This window comes from Marmota monax, unplaced genomic scaffold, assembly GCF_021218885.2.
Source record: "Marmota monax isolate L192 unplaced genomic scaffold, Marmota_monax_Labrador192_F-V1.1 WCK01_AAM20220418_F8-fsc00240, whole genome shotgun sequence".
Taxonomy (NCBI): domain Eukaryota; kingdom Metazoa; phylum Chordata; class Mammalia; order Rodentia; family Sciuridae; genus Marmota; species Marmota monax.
The window spans coordinates 1,183,652-1,207,569 of NW_026693696.1; positions in this window are offsets into that span (position 1 = coordinate 1,183,652).

Below are 23,918 nucleotides of genomic sequence, written 5' to 3' on the forward strand. Positions count from 1 at the left end.
CTATAAGAGCTGCAAGATGCAATCTCTCACAAGACAAATACATAAAATTTCCCCAAATCAAGAGAAAAAACAAAAACATGATTAGTACAGGAATATGTAGCCACTGATATCTATAACTACAAACAATGTTAACTATAAACCATTTATAACTCAGAGTAAAATTATTCCTCACACTAATGACCCAAATACCTCAGGACCTTTTACTAGTAATAAAAGTTACTAGTTTTTAAGGAATAATAAAATATATAATTAAAGCATAAAAAACAGAAAAAAAATTCCAATAGACAAAGAATGGGTCAGATGTTAAAATTATCAAGTAGAAATTTTAAAATAACTGAATAATATATTAAGGTATGATATAAATTTTCTATAGCTTTTGACCAGAAATTGTTGGTAAAAATGAGAACAAAACTTTATTTTCTTACAGTTCTAAAAGTTAAAGGTCTAAAATCAAGGTATTGACAGGGTCATGTTCCTTCTGAAATCTGGAAGCAAATTCTTCCTTACCTCTTCTTGTAATTGGTGGTTTGCTGAAAATTTTTGGCATCTCTTGAATTACAGCTGTATGAATTCATTCTGTGTCATCAAAATCACATGGTTTCTGCACGTGGTTAAGTTCATAGAAGAACATTAGTTATATTAGATAACATGATGGCTTTTCATTTTAGCTAAATAGAAGTGTAATTACTACATTTCTCAGTGAACTTACATTCTGAGACACTGGAACTTTGGTACTCAAAATATTTCTTTTGAAAAGACACAATTTAATCTGTAATAGGGTTAAGTTCTCAGATATAGAAGAGATACTAAGAAATAACAAGAAGTTTGAAAATATTTGAAATTATAAACAAAGAATTTATATGAATAATATTTAAATATATGTCAATTAAAGTGAAACACCTTACCATTCATATATTAGAAAACTAAACAGTATGTAAGAGATAAGCTTCACTTGAATAAACTAGATATAGAAGAATAACAAGCTTAAAGCAAAAAGAAAAACAATTTAAAAATTATAAAAGAAATCAATCAAATTGGAAATAAGAAGATAAAAGGGACTATAAACAAAAACAATAAACATAAAGCTATCTCTTTGAAAATATCAAACTAATTTGTGTTTATATATATCATAAGTACAGCAGTTCTCTCCAAAGAGATCAATAGTGTCAATGTAAACCTAGCATAATTTTTTAAAACTGAAATACTTTCATGCTTATGAGAGATCATGGTTTGTCACTATTTTCTGAAACAAAGATGGAAACATGTTCCTGGAAATAATCACATCCTATTGAGGTGAGAAGACTAAGGCAGAGAACACAAATAGAGACCAATGTAACAGAGAAACCATGCAGGTGGACATGATGGGCTTATAACAGAGGGACAGAATTGCATGAAAAGATCATAAGAAAAAAATAATATTTCCAAAAACATTCTTTCTCTAATTTTGAACAATTCTGTCAACCTGTTATGCGTGCGCACACACACACACACACATACACACAGACACATAAACACACAAATACATGTATACATATGTATAACTATACACACACATACATACATACATATATAATATAGAGAAAAGAAAATGATTCTCTTTCTAATCCTATACAAAACAAAATCTAAAAGCCCAATAAGAAGTAATTTTTCTATAATTAATATGGGAGACTGAGTACCCAATTCATGAATAAAAAAAAGGTTTCTTATATGTCATAAAAATGCTCTAATATTTTTAAAAATATGAATAAACTGCCTAAAATTCAAGTAAAGTTTTAATATATCAAAGTCTCTATCAAAAGAATGTAATAGGCACAACACGAGAAATCATACTGGTAATACATTTTTAGGGTCAAATTAGGAAATGTGAAACAAATATTTTTATTTTTAATTTTTTTAAGAAGAAGGAATTTACAGAATTAGGTAGCAAGAGTTATAGTGATTACAGGAAGCATCAGCCACCTCTGTGGCTTAAGTTTTAATGGATTAGGTTATGGTTTTATTTAATTTTTTTAAACTTGCTTTTTTTAGTTATACATGAGAGTAGAAAATATTTTGGCTGATTATACATACATAGAGTGTAACTTATTCTATTTAGAATCCCATTCTTATGGTTCTATGTGATGCAGAATTACATTGATGGCCTTTTATTCAAATACAAGACTAGAAACGTTATGTTGAGTTGATTGTACTGAGAAAGTTATGTCCAGTTTATTCTTTCCTATTCCCCTCTCTTCATTTCCCTTTGTCTCATCCAATGGATTTCTATTTTCTTCTGCTTATTTTGGATTAGCATCCACATATTAGAGAGAATATTTGGTCTTTGATTTTTTTGGAATTGGCTTATATCACCTAACATGATATTTTCTAGTTCTATCCATTTACCAGCAAATGCTATTATTTCATTCTTTTTTATGGCTGAGTAATATTATATTGTGCTCTTTATTCATTCACATGTTCTTTATTCATTCATCTGTTCAAGGGCACATGGATTGTTTTCATAATTTAACTATTGTGAGTTGAGCTGCTATAAATATTATTGTATGCTGATTTTAAGTCCTTTGAGCTTGGACCTAGAAGTGGGATAACTGGGTCCAATGGTACTTTCATTCAAAGTTTTTAAAGGAATCTCCATACTGCTTCCAATAGTGACTGCACCAATTGGCAGTCCCACCAACAATGTATGAGAGTACCTTTCTCCCCACATCCTTGCCAATATTTATTGATACTTGTAGTTTTTATAAATGTCATTCAGACTGACTTGAGATGGAATCTCAGTGCAGTGGCTAGAGGCTAAGGTTTTAGAACTTATAAACTTGTAGGAAAGGATTCAGAATTGTTTTCAATGGAAGCAGCTAATTTTCTGATGCCTGTGTAACTTGAAGAGTTGAAATGAGCATCCCATAGAGTTGTGGCACAGTAAGGAAGGGAGGACCCTGCCAAATGGTACTAACAGAAATTGAAAAAAAAATATATGGTCAGCAAGACTCAAAATCTCTGGCCTCATAAAATTTATCATCAGCTCACAGAGACAGAATCTATGCATGGAAATATGTATATAAAAGACTACTTTATAAATACTGCACACTGTTTTCATGAATTAATGAGGTATTTTTATTGAATGTACCCAGTTATATGAGATGTCCACAGCTGGAAATGATGTGTCTGGAGCCCAAGAGGAATATCTTTTCTGGAGTCCCACGTTACAGGCTCTTCTTAAAGCTTTGAGGGTCAATGTGGATGCTCAATCATAAGGTGTTAAAGAAAAAAAAAAAAGCAATCCTACATCAGGAAGTAGAAAATAACAGAAGCTAACCAAAAGTTAGGAATAGAAGTGATAATAAAAGGAAACTCAGAAATGGTTCATAAGGAGAAACACATTAAGGTATAAACACATCTAGGAAGGTTATAGACAAGTGACATAGGAAGACAATTTTGAGTAAAAGTTTAAAAAAAGAAAAGTCCACAGAACTTGCAATCCAGGCATTAAATGTGACCTTTGAAAAAGAATACGGGCAGGCAGAATAGACAGCAAAAAAGTCAGATGTCAAATGGTTTTAATGATTATAACTAATACCATAAAGACATGAGTTAGCATTTAAAATTATTTATACCCCTTGATGCTCATGTCCAAAAGCATGGACATGCTTGTGGAATGTTTGATGATTCTTGGAATGTTTGATTATTCCTAATGCATCCCTGGGCATTCAGAGTAGAAAGATCAAAACTTTATGTCTAGTTGTAAGGGCTAAACTACTCTACATTTTGCCACTGCATATTTTCACAGAGTTTTCCTTGCCTCTCCCAAATGTTGTATGTGAAGCAGAAAACTTCTCTTCCTGAGTCAGGTGCTTGAAGTCTTAGTGTAGGGCTTATATTGGCATATGGACTCTTATATCATTCTTTTCTAGGTTTCTATTGCAACAAATCAAGGGGTTTTATGTAGTTCAGAGAATTTATAACTATTGGTATTATCAGCAATTAATAAATACTAGTAAATAAAAATGAATATTAAGAATTGTTAGGGCTGGAGATGTAGCTCAGTTGTTAAGAGTGCTTGCCTCGCATGCATAAGGCCCTGGATTCAATCCCCAGCACCATAAAATTTAAAAAAAAAAAAAAAATGTTAAACTGACTAAAAGTAAAGTAGGATGAAAAATAAAGATAATTTTTTAGGTCAAATTAGGTATCAGCATTAAAGTCTAATTTTATAGTATATATTAACATTTAACACATATTATTTCCTTTACTATATGACATTTACTCGTGAAAACCACAGAAATATTGGTCTACTGTTTTCATTCTGTAATAAAACAAACAGATAAGCTTTTTTAACACTGATCTAAAATATACTGAAAATCAGCTCTAAGCTGAAAAATTCTCATTAGAAACATTTACTTTTGGAAATGTTGTCTAAATAATATTCATTCTTTGGATCATGTATTGGACATATCTCAATAACTGTTTTGTTTTGCTTTAAAATAAATCCTTCAGATAGGTTTCTATGGCATTTCATGGTAATTTCCTGGATAAAATATTCAAATGGAATGAAGAGAGTCAAATGGTTAAAGGCAATTTCTTAAACCAGCAAATAGTATAGTCTATTCTCTGTCTAACTTACTTTCAAATATTTTGTCATATCTTCATGTAAAAAATGGTTATGGTTCCAAGGGTTTTCTGGAGATTGAATCATTTATCAAACTATAACCAAACTTTTTCAATTTTTATCAGAAAAGTTATGAAGCCGAACTTCAGAAGTCATTTCTACTAATCTGTTGGTTCAAAAATGTCTAGGGGGAGAGAGTGCTTTTTTGTCTCTGCACTAGTGTAAGCATATGTGTATGCTCAAGAAAGCACTTTAAGCACCATTAATGCCAATAAAGCACACGCTGCAGTCATTTTTCATGAGTGGTGCCTTCTTTGACGCCATCCCTCTGAACAACCTTCTTCATCTCTGACTGTTCATCTGTCTCACAGAAATAGCCCAGGATGTTCATTTATCATTTGAATGATGGGTGGTAAAATCTCCATTCGTTTTTCTTCAGCAGGACTAGTGTGTTTTCATGGACTGTGCTTTTTAAGCTCATTAATAGCAAAGATGTTATATGGTTCACTCCTGTTCTTTCTATGGGCTGTTGCTCACATTACAGAAAACAATAAAAAGGCAGGAGGTAGAATATGGACCCTTGGTGCATGGGGGTTATTGAGATAACAGTTCATTATTCTTAATAAGCCAATGATAGACAAAGGGAGGATGAATAAACTTATAGAAACCGTAAAAGTGGGTCTCTTTGTCCCTGTTTCTCTGTTTCTGTCTCTCTCTTTCTAAAAAGAACCACAGTGAGTTTCCTGTGGCACAGAAATCATTGCAGGTGGGACATTATTTCCAGCACTCCAGACTAGATAGCTGCAATATGCTCTATTTGAAGTTCCCTTGGAACACCTCCCAGAAGCCTCAGATAATGCAGAGTGCAGCTGTTGGAGATCGTTAGCGTAAATAGATCTGGCTTAGCTGGAAGCCTAAAGCCTGAAACTTAAATATATATCTGAGCTCAACTGTTAGTTCAAAAGCTGTGAAATAAAAAAAAATTAAAAAGTTAAAATATAAATCTTGCAGACGAAAGACTTAAGAACCACGAACTTTGCTTTATTCCTAAAATAAAAACTAGAATTCCTAAACAAAGGTGGAAATTTTACCAATTTGCTCAGCCAGACGGAGTGTTGTTCCAAATTTTAAGCTTTGGTGTCATGTTTTCGATATGTCCATAAACATAGAGAGTGCTATTGATCTATATGTGCTTTTTTGTTTGAGTAAAATATGTACATAAATGGAAAAAAATAATCTCAGTAACTTCTTTCTGGAAAAATTAAGCAATATCCTGTTATGTTATCTATACTAAAATCAATAATTTTTATATATTTAAAAATGAATGACAGAATATTCTTCTGTTAAGTTTTAAAATTTTAATACACATTTTGTGGTATCAACTGGTTTCAGAATTAAATAATACAAATTTAATTTACAAATTCTGTAAGTTTGAATATAAAATCTACAAGACCTTTAGAGTTATTGATTAATAGGGCTAAAAGACATACTTAAATACTCTTTAGTACTAAAAGCATATTAAGTTGAATAAAGCAGATACTTTACAATAAAAACAAAACAGAATGCAACAACAAATCTGGTCTTGTTTTTTAAATCATTGGTATAAGAAAAGAAAATGGACTTAACACTAGGAAATTTTAATTATTCAAAAAAGTATAAATATTAATGCTAATAGACTATAACATCTATATTCACAGTCTTCTATAGGTTACCTTTATTTTGATTGTAATTTTATATTATAATCATCATTTTGGGAAGGCAGGACCAGGGATTGAACCCAGGGAGGGGCACATGACCACTGAGCCACATCTCCAGCCCTATTTTTTATTTTCTTAAGAGGCAGGGTATCACTGAAGTTCTTAGTTCCTCATTTTTGTTGAGGCTGGCTTTGAGCTCTCAATCCTCCTGTCTCAGCCTCCTGAACTGCTAGGATTAATTACATTTTCTATATTGTGACTATTTTATGAGCCAGTGATTTTTTCCATAAATAATAAAAATAAAACATTAGTTTTCTAATTTAAAACAACTTTGTAAAAAACTAAAAATGAGAAGAATGTAGTTGAATAATTTTATTCACTGAAAAATTGAGATTACTTATTTATTGGTTGATTTTGAGTTATTTAAAGCATCCATTTTATTAGATATACCATGTGTAGTCATTAAGAAAATAAATGGATTTAGTAAAGATTATTCATTGTGCCTCAGATTCTATTTCTTTTTTTTTTGTTACATCGTAATTGTACATAATGGGGGATCATTGTCATATATTTGTACATGCATACAATATAAGAATATAATTTCATCAGTATCAATCTTCAACATTTTCTTTCTTCCTCTCCTTCCTTCCTGTGTTTCCTTTCCTCTATTATACTGATCTCCCTTTTTTTTGAGATACTTCACACACAGCTTTCTTTTCCTTTTTACTTTGTAGCTTTCACATGCAAGATAAAACTTCTGACCGTTTATTTTCTGAGTTTGTCTTGTTTCACTTAGCATCATGTTCTCAAGTTCCATCCATTCTCTTGCAAATGACACAAACATGACAAAATTTTATTCTTTTTTAATACCTTCTTTTTTCTTTTTACAATTCATATATATATATATATATATATATATATATATATATATATATATAAATTCCATTATATATATATAAATTCCATTTTATATATATATATATTCCATTATATATATATATAAATTCCATTATATATATAAATTCCATTATATATATATATATATATATATATATTTCATTATATATATTTCATTATATATATTTCATTATATATATCTCACATTTTCTTTATACATTCTTCCATTGGTGAAAACCATTGGTGAAAAATTAGGTTAGTTTCATAGTTTGCTCTTGTGAATTATGGTGCTATAAACACAGGTATGTATGTATTGCTGTAGTATGCTGACTTTAATTCTTTAGGGTAAATATCAAAGGGTATTTAGGATTTAGGTATTTAGGATAAATACCAAGGAGTGGTATAGTAGGGTCATATGTTGACTCTGATAAGGGAAATATGTGAGTGGTGGGAACATAAGGTTAAAAGACTATTTGTAGAAGGGCCCACTTTGCTGACCTCCACACACTTTTGCTTTTTTTAATTTTTTTATTATTGGTTGTTCAAAACATTACATAGTTCTTGACATATCATATTTCATACATTTGATTCAAGTGGGTTATGAACTCCCATTTTTACCCTGTATACATATTGCAGAATCATATCGGTTACACATCCACAGTTTTACATATTGCCATACTAGTGTCTGTTGTATTCTGCTGCCTTTCCTATTCTCTACTATCCCCCCTCCCATCCCCTCCCCTCCCATCAATTTGCTTGGATTCAGTCTACAAGATATGTTACATTCCTCAGAAAACTACCTGCTATCTTCAGGAGAAATGTAGGTCCTGAAATGCTGACAAGAATATTACAATTTTGGGTAAACCTTGTAATTCTTATACTATATCCCAGAACTCAGAGAGATAACAATAATTTCCCTTAACCATAAAATCTGCAAGCATATGCTCTAAAATTAGAACTGGTCAGAATGGGCCAAAGTGACCTAGAGTTATGATGCATAATGAAGACATGAAATTCTGATGTCATCCAGCTGTCAGTCAAAAGTCAGGAGGTGAACCTTAGTGAGATTCTCTGGAAACTTCCCTGGGACCCCCTAATAAAACTGAAGGACAGGACGCATAACCCATCCTTCTCCTCTCACAGAGGAACCACAATTTAGAGTGTCCACCATATTCTCTTTCCTATTCCTTCTAATAATCTCATTCCAGTTACTCTCAGTGACATACCTGAAATATCTCTGACCCTATTGCAAGAATTGGGCTTTGCAGAGGGGTGCTCCCTCAGTTTCCCAGAATACCTCAGCTCTGTAGCAATCACATTCATATACTTTTTAGGAAGATGCTTCATAATTACAAATCTAAGCATAATACTATAAAACTATTTTATTTTATCTGATAGAACAATTTTATGAGTAATACTATGAGTAGTATACTAAACAATTGAAGGTATTACAATTCAGGGACAGGCTAACAATATGGGGGACTGAGGCACTCTTATATATTCAGTTTAGAATAAATCCCACTAACTTATTCTTGGACAATAACAACAATATGAAAATGAAACAAATTAACTAGTTTATTAATTATAAGAATTGCAAAAATGATTTATTTTATACATAATTTTAAATTTAGAAAATTTTATTTGTTGTTTTCTTTTCAAATGTTTTTCAGCCTTTCACATATTTCTTACCAAAAAGTTTACTATCATAGTAAAAATATTTTAACTGTTAAAAAAAATACTTCTAGGGCCTACTAATCAATATTTGAATATTGACACTGAAATAATTAATAAAAGATTCACTATTGAATTAAAATTTGAATATTTTTATTTTATATTCTTAAATATTATCTTCTCATCAATATAATTTACTTTAAAATATGATTACTTTTGGTATTATCACAAATAAAACAGCCTAGTCTTGATTATGATCAACACAAGTATTTCAACTTCATATTTTTCTTCAAATTTTGTTAATATATTTTAATTTCTTTTAAAGTGGTCTGGCTAAGAATATAATTATGTATTGATTATGTATTAGAGTATTTATACTTAATGTCATCGTTGAAGAGGTTGTATTCTTCTAATATGAAAAATCAACTAGTTTTACAAGTATGAATGTGTGATTTTCAAATACTTCTTTCAATTTTTAAAATAATAATATTCATAATTTGAACCAAAAACTATCTAAATTATAAGCATTAAAATCTAAAAATTGAAATGTGGCAATAAACATTATGTAAAAGGCATTAGAATCTCTGAAGAAATTTTCAAAAATATTTTAGAAAACAACCTTGCACATTATTTTGAGGTAGAAAAATAGAGATAAATCCATGTAACTGAGGATAATCAGTTCTGCAAATGTTTGAAATGTTGATAATAGTTACTGTATTAAAAATAATGCAAAACCAAAAAAAGGCACTTTGACAAATATTTTAGGTTTAAATTTATGGATGAAAATTCTTCTTAAAAACTATATTTTCTTGTTTAAACAAGAATTTTTATTAATAAATCTGTGCAATTCAGGACAAGCATGTAAAATATTCTCTGATACAGCAGATTCTTTAATGAATATCAAAATTATGACTCCCTAAAATTCTGGAACATCTAGGAAATGTTTGATCACCAGTATAAATAAACAAGAGAAAGTACTATATTCATTGACTAAGAGAATAAGAAGATTACAAGGAATTTTGAATCTATTTTGCACAAATATTCAATGAATAAGTCAAGATAAGTTTCCTGAGCACATATTCTTTCTTTCTTTTCTTTCTTTTCTCTTTCAAATTTATGAAAACTGTTCTGTGCTCTTTTCCCAATAGAATAGACTATCTGCAACAATTTGTGCTTTTTCTCTGAATTAAATTTCACCAATATAACAAGTTGTAGGTTTATAAAACCAAGGAAGCTTACTTGGTGAGCTTTAATATCTTTCCAAAGAAGCAAACCTCATATACACATTTACTACTATATAGATTTATGGTGGAAGACAAAGAATTACTACTAATCAAAATATAGACAGAGAAGCCCCACTTGGTGCCACATTATATACCAAAGATAAATTATTTATTTCGACACTGAATCCTAACCTAAGATATTAAGCAAATTATTTACACACACACACACACATATTCACAATTATATAACAGTGACAGTTCTGAAAAGCAAGAGTGATTTTGAGTCTCTGATTGGGGGAATCATTAACACCATCATGAAGATTTAAATAAATTAAGTTTCCTTCAAAGTAGACACTATTCTGTGTCCTACTAATTGGGATTAACTTGTATGCATGCTACTTAAGTCCATGCATATTTTACCATTGAAGTCACTATTTTCCTGCATGTATTATTTTTGCTTTTATACTTTATTTGTTCTAAGACTTTAGGCAAGATGTCTTACCGTTTTTAGTATGAAATATATGTATAGAAGCAAAGGAAAATTTTCACTTAGCTGTCTGAGGTTTGCTGAAACAAACTGACAAAGATAGATTAAATAGAGGATATGTAGTGCCACTTTACAGAGGGCAAAAGAAGAAAAATCATAGTATGGGGAAAATCATGAATGTGGTTACCCAGTAATTATTCAAAAACTTATATATATATATATATATATATATATATATATATATATATATCCTTCCAACAGTGGAGAAAAGAATGGAAAATATCAGGATAATAGTAAATAATTATTAAGGTAACATGATGGGTTTGGAGAACAAAAACCGCCCTGGGCCAATGTCTGTTACCTCTAGAGCTGACAATGGTTTGTGAGTGATTCTCCATGGGATGACAATCAAGGATAAGTGTGTGTAGCACAACTGTCCAAATATGGTGGTGAGGGTGGAGTTCCCTCCCTGTTTATCAGTTCAAGTTTCCTGGGAACTCAGGCAAGGGATCAAACATAACTGCTGTCTGCCTTGGGGGTTTAGAACTTAAGTAGACATGGAAATGTTGCAGAAATCTTCTCCATACACTGACAGGAAAGAAGCAAGACAAGATCAGATAAACCTGGAATTTGGGCCTGCTTTTAAAATTTTTAAATTTTCTTTTGATGAGATTTCTTAGCATTTTGAAATCAACCATAGTTTGTGAGAATCATGCTCTTAACCCCATAAATCATATGATGATAATAAAAACTATCAGATATACTAAAAATTAAAACACTATATAACTTATTGAATATTTTCTTTCTTATTTTCTTAATCATTAAATTACTACAATAATTAATAATTTAGAACTGAACATCGGTAAGGTAATATTCAAAGAAATAGAAAAGTACAATATTTTTTAAAAATGAAAATAAAGATAATGAACTCTGTTTTACAATGAACTTTATCTTTGTCAATGAATGTAGCTATAATACTGTATGTCTTCCATGTGTATGGTATTTTAATGTTTTATGATATTCATGCTTTTTTTTTAGTGAAGAAAAATTTAATCCAGGGACCATCTACTACTGAACTACATTCACAGATCTCCAGACTTTTTTATTTCTATTTACTTATTTATTTATTTAATTTTTTCAATTTGAGACAGGGTCTCATTAAGTCACCCAGGCTAGATTTGAACTTGAGATTTTCCTGCTGCAGCTCCCCAGATAGCTGGACGTAGAGGCATGCACCACCACATCCAGCATACTATCTTTGTTTATTAATAGAGTGACAAATAAAAAATTAAAATCATTATGTTATTTGTTCATGTTTACTTGGGTATTAAGTAGTAGTGCTGGTATTTAAACATAGATCAGAATGTTTTGACAGCAATAGTTTTGACACTATTTAACTCTTATCCATGAAACAGAGACAACTACTTATATAAAAATTATTCTGAGTATTTGGGCATTATAAATATTCCTTATTTTTTATTCATTTTTTACATTACAGACATCAATATTTCACAAACATTTTATTGAAGTAACTTAACTTCTAGTTTCTTATTGAATGAAGAGATCATTTTTGCTTGGATCATTTAAATAACTGCTCATTTTATTATAAACCAAGTGAATAACTTAATTGGTGATTTCCTTCAATATCATCTGTCAATTTGATTTCAATTTTTAAAATCGCCATATTTTTAATCAATGCTATTTTACTTCAACGTTTTAAATATTGATGATTGTACAATACTATTCAAGACATTAAAAAATGTTGATTCCACATTGTGTATAGCCACAAGACTGGGATCCTAATTAGAATAAGATAATATGTCATGTTTGAATAATATGTCAAAATATAGTCTACTGTCAAATATGACAAAAAGTTAAGTATAAGAAATTTAAAAAGGAATACATAAACTAAAAGTCATGGAGGAATACATGAGAAAAAATTTCATTCAATTATTCAACCAACATTTATTGAAAAATTTTATATTCCAAGCTATATTGTAAGTCCTTGAAATGAAGTTTTGCACAAGAAAATAAAGAGACCTAATTCTTTTGGATCTTTTGTTCTTAAGAAAGAGATGTAAAAAGCAAATAAAATGTTAATATGAAAAAAAATGTTGATGGTTCAGTAAGATTTAAGTGATCTACTAATTATGATGCATGAAGTGGTACAGCAATCAGTTACATCCTCCACCAGGACAGAAACTTCATACAGCTTTTAGGAACTGGAAGAAAAAGATCATAAATAAAAGAACAAATGCATGATTTCAATGTGGGAAGAGGGCCAAGAAACCAAATGAATGGAACATTTGAAAAAGCAATATTGTGCTGAAGGGTAAGAAAATGTCACTTTGCGTGTGTGTGTGTGTGTGTGTGTGTGTGTGTGTGTGTGTGTGTGTGAGAGAGAGAGAGAGAGAGAGAGAGAGAGAGAGATTGGAGACTGAACTCAGTATTGCTCTACCACTGAGCTACATCCATAGTGTTTTTTATTCTTTCTTTATTTAATTTATTTATTTTTTAAATTTTGAAACAAGGTACTGTTAAGTTGCTGAGGACAGTCTTGAACTTGTGATCCTTCTGCTTCAACCTTCTGGATCACTGAGGTTATAGGCATGCACCACTTGCCTGCCTGGAATATCACTTTTAATTTGCTGGTGAAAGAAGTACTACTTCAGGAATTAAAATTTCATGGAGAATGTAAGAATAAGAGCGAAACAGACATGGTAAGACTGTAATTAACTTTCCTATGTACATATAAGAATGTACCTCAGTGAATCTCAGCATCTTGTACATCCACAAGACACTAATTAAGACACATACACACACACACACACAACTACAAGGAAATAGCAAAAACATCAGGACAGTAGAGGGAGGGAAGGGAGGAGGGGAATGAAAGGGGAAATACTGGGGACTGAATTAGAACAAATTATGTTCCATGCTTTTACAATTATGTCAGAATAAATCCTATTGTGATGTATAATTAAAAATAATCATTAAAAAGGCATATACAAAGTTCAATGCAAAATTTGCAACTATAGAAAAAAGTTATTTAAACTTAAATATTTAGAAATTTGTTTAATTCAGTTAATATATTAATATGTCAATTTTGGATAGAAAATTCAAAAGTCTGAATTCACAAAATGCAATGAAGAAAAGCAAAAACTGATTTTTTCAAATGACATATTTTGGTCTCTTAAAAGAATACATGTTAAGAGTTATCTATTTCTTCTTTTAGTTTTGTTTTCAAAATTAAATTCAATTAATTTGTTTGCATTAAAAAAGATTATAAGTGAAGACACACTGAGTTGAGAAAACAGTAAATACACAATGATTGTAGGAGGAAACAACTTGACATTTTGAAGGAAATAAGGCCAGTACATGTGTCACGTACCTGAGCAAAGAGTTATAGGTAGTAAAACTGGGAATATAAGGATGGTTAGAGATAATAAGTGAGGTCTGGACTTAGTATGTAATCATCAGCTAACTTTGTGTAAAGTACAATCAGCTGCATAAAGATGAATGACACAATCCATGGAGAAAAATGGAAAGAAGAAAAATATTACACTAGGGTAGAAACCCAAAGCATGCCTAGATTTAAACATCAGATAAAAGAACAATGGGCTGGGGTTGTGGTGCAGTGGTAGAGCACTTGCTAGCATGTGCTAGACCCTGGGCAAGAATGTGACAAGAGAGATAAGTGAAAATAGTGGTAGGAAAAAGAGAAGTCTCTCTATAAAAAGGATCCAAGAAACTGGGAGGTTGTGTGAAAGTTTGCAGATATGTCAGTGAACAGAATACAATTAGTAGTAGAAAAAAGATTCAAAAGAATCATTTGAATAATAAAATACTGAACTAATTATATTTGGAAAGAATATTTTAATTGGAAAAGAAAGGAACTAAGGATGAATTTGATTGAAGAGGGAATAGTATGTCTTGCTTTCCCTTCTAATTTGATAGAAGCAGTTAACTCTGTAATATGACTCATTCCTGTATACATATGTTCATACACCTATTTTGGTAAGCTGAAATGTTATTCCAATTTTTCATTGTAACAAACTAGGATTTAACATTCACAGAATTGGCATGACCTGGACTTTGCATTTCTCCCATGATTGCTTAGGACAATGGGATATTATTAGGTGTAAATATACCAATTATTAACCTATGCATACACAGTTGTGTTTGCCATTTTGTTTTTCAAATATGGATGAAAGATCATTGAACAGTTGGCCATGAATCACAGTTACAGAATAATGGACATGGAGCAAAACTACTGATTCAGACCTGCAGATTTTCAGGTTTCATCAGATTTTCAGCATCCATCAGATTTTCAGCATCTATCAGAGTTATCAAGAATAGCAGGCACATAATTTGAATCATAATCATCTCAACTGATCTGAAGACAAATGAAAGAGAAATTAGGAAATGTTAAAGAGGTTAAAAAAATGGTAAACCATAGAGCTGGGGTTGTAGCACAGTGGTAGTGTTCTTACCTAGTACGTGTGAGGCACTGTGTTCACTCCTCAGCCACCACATAAAAATAAAGGAAATAAAGGTCCATCAACAACTAAAAATAATTTTTAAAAAATAGTGAACCATGACATAAAATCTCAAAGTGTTGTATGCAGTAAATTGGGAGACAGAAAATACATGAAGTGGCTTGGCATTTTAGCTCTATGGAGCACATGCCTAGCACAACTGAGGCACTGGGTTTGATTCTTAGGAATCACATATGAATAAATAAATAAATAAATATACTACATCCATCCACAACTATCAAAAAATTTTGTTCAAAAATAAATACATGATATATACAGGTCATGATGAGGGAGGAATTTTGAAAACAATGTGATGTTTGATAACAGTGAACTTTATGAAAATAAGCTTATCAATTAGCAAGTCAGATGTAGAGGTACAAGAGCAAACATAGAAATTTTGCAATTATAAAAGAAATGTTTTTCTCAACACTAAATATTGTAGAACTTATAATAGACATCCAGAAGAAAAATTACCAAACTAAGAAAGCCACTACCTCAAGGCAAGTAAAAAATCAAGGACTGTGACTCTAACAGAATTTTTCAAGTCTTGTCAAATATACAGGAAGTATTCTATATACATTTTAAGGCAGAAAAATATGTTTCAAAAGGATGACATTTGTGAACTCTTAGAAGAGTACTTTGATAAATACATTAATAATGGAATTTTTAAAGAAGTTATGATGTGTATTTTAACCAATCAACAGGAATTCAAAGTCACTCATGGAATAAAAATGAAAACTACTTCAGGAATTTGTCTCAGTCACAGTATTGGAGAGGTTGCAGTCTGAGATTAGGTGGACCCTTTGCTTTGGGCCTGTGGTGGGCATTCCAGATGGCAATGTCAGGAGGTGTGTGGCAGAGCAAACTGTTTACATCACAAGCCAGGGAGAAGAGCATAAGGAGAGGGCAGGGTTCCCACAATTTTCTTCAAAAGCGTACCACTAATTACCTAAGGACTTCCCACCTCCCACCAGGTCCCTCCTCTCAAATATTCAACCTCTTTCCAGTAGGGACACCCTAGGAACCAAATTTTAATAAATGTGTCTTTGGGTGAAATTTAAGATCCAATCTATATCTCTGTTCCCCTTGCCCCCAAAGCGTCATATGCATCTCACCTAGCGAAAGGCTTTCACTTCACCTGTAAGAGTCCCAAAGTTCATTACTATTTTATGATTGCTCAAAAATCCACGTTCATAGTATCCTAAAAGTCTCTAGGAAAACTGAGTTGTGAGCCCCAATAATTTTTTAAAAATATAGATATATACATGTAATATAAAATGAGAGATGGAAACAAGTTAAATGTTCTTATTTCAACATGGAGGAATAGAAAAATATTAAGGAGGGATCAATTCAAAGCAATGGTGAAACCCAGAAGGGCAAACACTAATTACTAAATCTTTATGTCTGGTTTCAGGAGCACACTGTCAGGATACTGTGATCCTGATGACCCTCTTCTATTGTTTTAATCCATTTTAGCCCATAAGGACTCTCGATTGACTGGGTTTTGCATGCTTCTTGCAGCTTCTCCCAAAAGATGTTCTATGTTCCTGATTTCTTGGAATTTCTATCCCAGTTTTGTTTCATCCCACAGTTCCATATAGCCCTGTTAGGGCTGTTTACATATGTGTGCCTTCTGAGACTTTACTTTGAAGTCTAAATGGAAGCTGCTATGATTCCATAATGCTTTTTTTTTTTTTTTTTTTTTTTTTTTTATGGTGCTGGGGATTGAATCCAAGGCCTTGTGCATGCAAGGCAAGCACTCTACCAACTGAGTTATATCCTCATCCCAACTCCATAATGCTTGCATTCCTCATGCCTGCAAAACTAGCATCGCATGGGCAATGCCAAGATCTGTCACTGGTATCTGCTATACATGAACCCAGTTCAACCAAAGCTGCAGCCTCTACATGTTTTGTTTGATGACCAGGAGGAAATGAATTCCCATTTGGTTTCAAGACTGACTCAAGCTATTTTCTTAAATGATTTTACCCTAGAAAATTTTTGAAACCACCCTTGTGTGGTTACTATTTACTCATTTGTTTTCTCTCTACCAAGTGACTTGTGCTCTTGAGTCTGTGATAAATGGGCAACCTTGAAATTTTCTAGAATTCCTTGAGGGATTCTTTCCTCTTGACTCTGTGCTAAGCACTAGGCTTCTTTTTCATCAATACTAATTTTCTTAGCAACTCCATGCTTCACCTACACTTTTGCTTCTTTTCCTGCCACTGTGCAAATTTTCCAAATCTTTTAAATCTGTTCATTTTGTCTTCTGGGTCTTTTTTTTTTAAACTATAAATCTGGTTGAAAGCATCCTATAGTACTCAGACCACAGCCAGAATACTTTATCGCCTTGAAATTTCCTTCCAAGTAATCTAGACCATCATCATCCTTAAATAAGCCTTCATACAAAATATCAAAGTACAGACAAAATGTATTCAAATTGTGTGTTATGTGTATAGCCTCTGGTCCACTACCAGAGTCTTCATTTCCATCTAAAACTCCTCAGTCTGTCCTTTATTGTCCTCATTCTTATTAGCATTGTGAGCCCTTAACTCACCTATTAATCTCTGCAAACAATATTCTGTGTTTCCCCTGACTTGTTCCTCCAAACTCTTCAAAATTTGGCCCCTATATCAATTCTGATGGCTTCTCCACATTTTCAAGTATTACTATGTAAAAGGCCCCACTCCTTGGTATAATTTTTTCTGTGTCAGTTAGTTCTCTGTCACTATAACAAAATACCTGAAATAATTAACTTGTAGTTAAAAAATGTTGATTTTGACTTCCAGTTTTGGACACTTTAGTGCAAGATTGGGTAGACCTTTTGCTCTGGATTTCTTGTAGGCAGGCCAGGTGACAAAGGCAGTGAGAGTGTGACAGGGCAAACTGTTTACTTCATGAGCCAGGAAGAAGGAGATAACAATGAAAGGGCCAGAGTTTTACAATCTCCTTCAAGGGAACACCCCAATGACCTAAAGACTTATCTGAATTTACTTCCAAAGATTTAATCACACCGAATAGCACCAGTATGTAGACCCAGTCTTTACACATGAGCCTTTAGATGCCTTTTGACTTTTAAGTATATTCTGCCCTTTAATTTTTTTTTCTAAGAGTGCAATGGATTTTTTTAGAGTGTTCATTATATTGGTTTGTTTGATCTGCCACAGTAATGTGCCATAGAATAGGTGGCTTAAAATAGCGGAAACATTGTGTATCATGGTTCTGGAAACTAGAAGTCGGAAATCAGATTGGCGGAAGGTTTGATTCCTTCTTGAAACATGGTAGCATGCTTTTCTCCTTCTGTCAGATACTGATAATCCTTGGCATTCCTGGGCCTGTAAACATGTCACTATGATTTCCACTTCCTTCATTATGTGACAACCTTTTTGTGTCTGTATATCTTATGTCCTCTTACTATATGGATGCCAGTTACTTTGGATTAGGAATTATTCTAATTCAGCATGAACTTTCCTTAAGATTGTCGAATCTACAAACATCTTTTCTCTAAATTAGGGCACATTTATAGGTTTAAGCAGATAGAATTTAAATATATACTTTCTGGAGTGGGAAGCATTCAACCAATAACAATGAGCCTATGAAAAAGGAGCCATTATATAGAACTGACACACATGACAAGATCTGGACATTTTAGCTTGTTACTATGATTAAGACTTTAATGGATGTTAGAATGAATATTACTATATTTTTGCAACTTGAAGGTCATGTCCTTTACATTATAATAGATAAAAGCTCATTGGTCTTGTTCCTTTTTTTTTTCATCCTTTCCATCCTTTCCATGGTTACTTGACCATGATTTGGGCACAATTCTTTCACATTCTTTAGTAAGAAGTTCATATTATTAATGGCAGAACTCTTTAATATGTTCATGTGGTTGGGTTTCCCTTCATATACTCCTGCTATCAATTTGGAGAACATATTTTGGGAAGAAGTTATATCTTCACAGTACTACTATAATAAGACATATGGAGCAGAGTCCTTCAAAATGGCTTCAGTAATCTGCATTCTACCATTGTTGTTTGACACAGATGAAAGAATGAGAACAGGGAATGCATGTTCATTGTTTAGTAGCACTGTGATTTGGTGATTGTTAGCCACAATTATTGCAGTAAAATCTGAACAAAGCACATATTGTACATAGAGTCTGTGTTTTAGATTTTTAGAACTACACATTGTTAAGGGAATGCAAAGAGCACAAGTCACTTCCTAGAGAGAAAACAAATGAGTAGATAATTAATATGAAGTGGATGCTAATATCTCCTTCTGTGTTTGTGAATGAGAAGAGAAATGCAAGGAATCTGAAGAGATTAGTTTTTTTTAAATTTCATGTAAGTATGTTTTTCTATATATTTTTCATAAGCATTTCTCTTAATTACATTTTAAATACATACTACAAAACAAAGATGAATGAAATCAAAGATAAAGGGAGCCACTGTCTCCATTGGGCAATTGTTGAGTTATTAAAATCTTGCTAATACCAGAATTAAAAATAAGGATTTGTTGTTAAAGTGAGTGAGATCAGAAGACCAGAGGGAAATAAAAGGGGAAAAATGCCTTTCTTCCCTAGTGGGAATAAGGTTCTTAAAAAGTCCTTTTTTCTAAACTATATGTTTTCATTATGTTATTTAAAAGGCCTTAGGTGTATTTCAAAATGACTATTCAACCCATCATTCCCTGAATCCCAGTGAAATCAGGAAATATGTAGTTTGGAATCTGCTTTTTGACTGGAACAACTAGTGGCCTTCCTGAAGGCTAAGTCTGGGGCTCCAGGTTTCTCACTTTCATGATGGTCTACCCTTAGCCTCCTTCATATAATAAAAATTTATCAGTTATTTGCCAAAATCACAATTTACCTGTTTATACCCATTTCTGTCTCCAATGACTTGTGCTTCAGAAAAGCAAACTTCAGTGTGACTTCGTGGTCCAGTGCCTCTGGATCTTTAGGTGGCAGTTTTTCCTATGGTTTTGATTCCCCAAACTGTTTCTTATTGTATGAACAGGAGTGGTGATTTACAATTGTTTATATTTTGCAACTGAAACTGAATGTTCTAAGTTATCTTTCCCTATTGCTTTAAATATTATATATTGATTTTCAAAACATTGTTTACAAGAGGAATATTTAGACAATTGCAGTACTTAAATCAAATGTGTATTTAAAATTATTTCAAAACATGAAATGATCAACTGAACTAACTCATTTATAATTGGTGAACATTACATTAAAAGTACTGGCTGACATCCAAGTATTAATTTTTATATACTGTTTTTCATGAAAAGAATTATATCTTAACGAGTGATTTTCAAAATTTGAACAAAAAGTTTACCAAATAAGCCTAAAGTATCGTCCAACACCAAAAACTAGGAAGGTGCTAAAGACATACACATACATATAACACACACATACAGACACATCCACAATAACAGAAATTTGGCAAGTGACACAGGACCAAAATAGTAAATCTTCCAATGAACAAAATGGGAAAAAAATAGTAAAAGTATAAATACTGAGTTATAGCTCAACTTATAAAATAATTATTCATAGATACATAGTGACATAAATAATTGAATGAATAAATTAATGCCAACTATTTTCTGATATAGAATATTTAAAATAATTATTGTAGGTACTTTAACATCAAACACATAGAATGAACCTCTAAGTCCTGGGCTAATTACAGTGACTTCCAAAGAATAGAATATGAACATTACAAAAAGTTATTACGTCTATAATGAATAAATTTGACAAATACTACCTCAGCCAGCTGATAGGGTAATAGCAAAGGTTAATAGCAAAATCACTAAGTAAGGTTCATAGTATGTACTCGTGTTTGTATTGTATCAGGTGTTCATACTATGTCATTGTGTTCTTCTTCCCCAAATTCTATAACCCTAAGTTAATAATGAGGCAAACTTCAAGCAAATCTCAACTGATGAACCTTAAACAAAATACCTGCTCAATATTTGATATGCACTGGATTGTGTCTCCTGCCTGATTCATATGTTGAAGACATAACCCCACTGAGATTGTGTCTGGGAATCAGGATTGGAGAAGTAATTAAGGTTTGATAAGGTCATAATGAAGCTTTAATCTGTTAAGTCTGCATCCTTTTAAGTAGATGAAGATCTATCTCACTCTCTACCATGTGACTTTTTGTATTTCACAATGCTCTTGAGGAAGGAAAGTACACATATTTATTCAGATGTCTTCTATAAAATTGGATTATTGAGTATAAACAAAAAATGGAATCCTAACTAGAACTACTGCAATGTTATATGTGATTAAAGAACAACAAATGAGATAATATAATACAGAATTTTCAGGCTTAACTTTTTCATATTCCAGCAAATTTAGTATTCTGAAGCATATTTCTAGTAGTAATAGTCTTGTGCAGAGAGAGTGTTCAACAAAAGGACATAAAATATCACGGGCATTAGTCTTCTTAACTCCCATTCAAAATACAAAAGCACCTCAGATACATGGATATTTAAATAGGAAATCGAGAAGTTTTATATGTATGGTTTCAACTAAAAAAAAGGGACAGTTTTGTCTCATATATATTTCATGAAAAACATAAACTAGTAATTTCAAAGGTTAACATTTCTGAAATCTGCTTTATATTTAGTCACAGGTTTAATATATTTTATGACTTTGATAAATATATATAAGAATGTGGTTTGACTTTACTTCACTGAATTTTTAAAAAAAAACATTTTATAATTTTCTGACTGTTGTCAGTCCCACACATGACTAGGTGTTTTGGAAGCTACCAAAAGGCCTGCCACCAAAGACCAATTTCTGCACATCTTTTTACATATAAAATAATTAACGTATTTAGAAAACTAATTGCTAAACACAATTAACTTAGTAAAATACTCCAATAATTTCTAGATATGTAAATCTGCAAATAGTTGACAATTCATAGCCCGGAATCTCTGGATTAAGAGAGGAAAACCTTTAAAATTTAGGCACTATCAGAAATAATTTCCCTTCTTTGACAAAAAGAAAAAACATAATAAGATATTGTAGCTAAGTCTCTAAGACACTGGCCATAGCTATTTATCTGAGGCTCAGGGTAGTAAAGATATTAGATTTTTTTTAATAATTCTATTGGAATTGGTTTGTTGGTTCCATGGTTAATGATGGGGCAAGATCAAAGCAATTTCTAAGTGGAAAAATAGGAAATAGGCTTCTGGCTTGGAAAAGTCATTTATATTTAGAAATATTACTAATCAGACATTAATATTCCTCTCATTTTAATCTTTAATATTTATATGAGGAAACATAAGATATGAGTCATGGTCTTTCACCTTTGATGATTATTGAGGACAACCAGTGAAAAAAAGAACTTTTCTCTCACTACTTAAAAATCTGCTCATCAGAAAGAGAAAAATGGATAAATTCATATTTATAACCTCTCACTCCCTTTCTGTCCTTTCACTTCAATGAGGAGACACATTACTATGAGATGAATTGAATCGCTCCAAAGATATGTTGAAACACTAATCCCCAGTATCTTAGAATTGGACCATGTTTTAAGTTCACTACATCTATAAAAACTCTTAAGACTCATACAACTGTGGGAAGCAGGTTTACTAAAAATGGGTCCCAAAAGAAGAATCTCACTTCTAAAAGGACATAAAAGATCATCACCATGCCAAGCACTAAGAAGAGAAGGCTGAACATTTTCATTCAGAAAATCCTGGACTGAAGTCTTAGTAATTGCCTTTGTCTGGTGAGTCAGAAGACAATTATGCACAAGTCATATGAAGCAGATTTGTTTCTATAGACACAATGAGGCACAAAGGAAGCCAAGGATGCATTGCAAGACAGTCTCCCAAGGCAAAGAAAGCTTTCTGGAGCAGATGGATTCTTCATTGTCCATATCCTACCTGAACCATAGCCTGCCCCATCTGATTACATAAGGGGCCGCCCAAATCACTAGGTAAAGCTATGAAGGACATCCTGCTTTCAGAGGAGACAGAAATAAAACTTGGCCGGCCCTGGGCAGCTTTTTCTTCTTTTATGACATTTCCTTACAAGTATATTATACAGTTATTCTGACAATTACAGGGAAGAAGAAGGAGAGGAAGAAACTCAGTTAGCCTAGTGTATCAAGGAACAATCCAACAGACGGGTGTTCTAAGAAGAAGTAGAAAACTGCACATGAAGACCAGAACTCAGAGAGGAAATGCTATTTGTGACAAGAAAAGCATAGATTGAATTACTACAGCTAAACACCAAAGAAGTACAAAGGTCGGCCAGCAAACCACCCTAAAGAGGGAAATGATGCTCCTCTACAGATTTCTGAGGGAGGAAGGCCCTGCTGTTATTTTGCTTTTGGATTTCTAGACTTCAGAAATGTGAAACAATAGGGCTGGGATTGTGGCTCAGCTGTAGATCACTCACCTAGCATGTATGAGGTCCTGGGTTCGATCCTCAGCACCACATAAAATAAAATAAAGATTATTGTGTCCAACTACAACTAAAAAATAAATATTAAAAAAGAAATGTGAAACAATAAATATCTGTTTATTTAATTCCCCAGTTTGTCATACATAGTTATAAAAATATAAGAAATTGATAAAACTCATTTATGTTGATGTATTTAATACTGGATGGGAACAGAGATTCTAAAATATCAGGAGTGATGCTTCTTTCTCCTCTAGTGCTTTTATTTCACCTTATATTTAGCTAAAGAGGCATAAACTACTTCTGACAATTAGAGACTAAAAGGTCCTCAGAGTTGAAGTACTTTCTTCCCAAATAAGTAACAAAGAGCACAT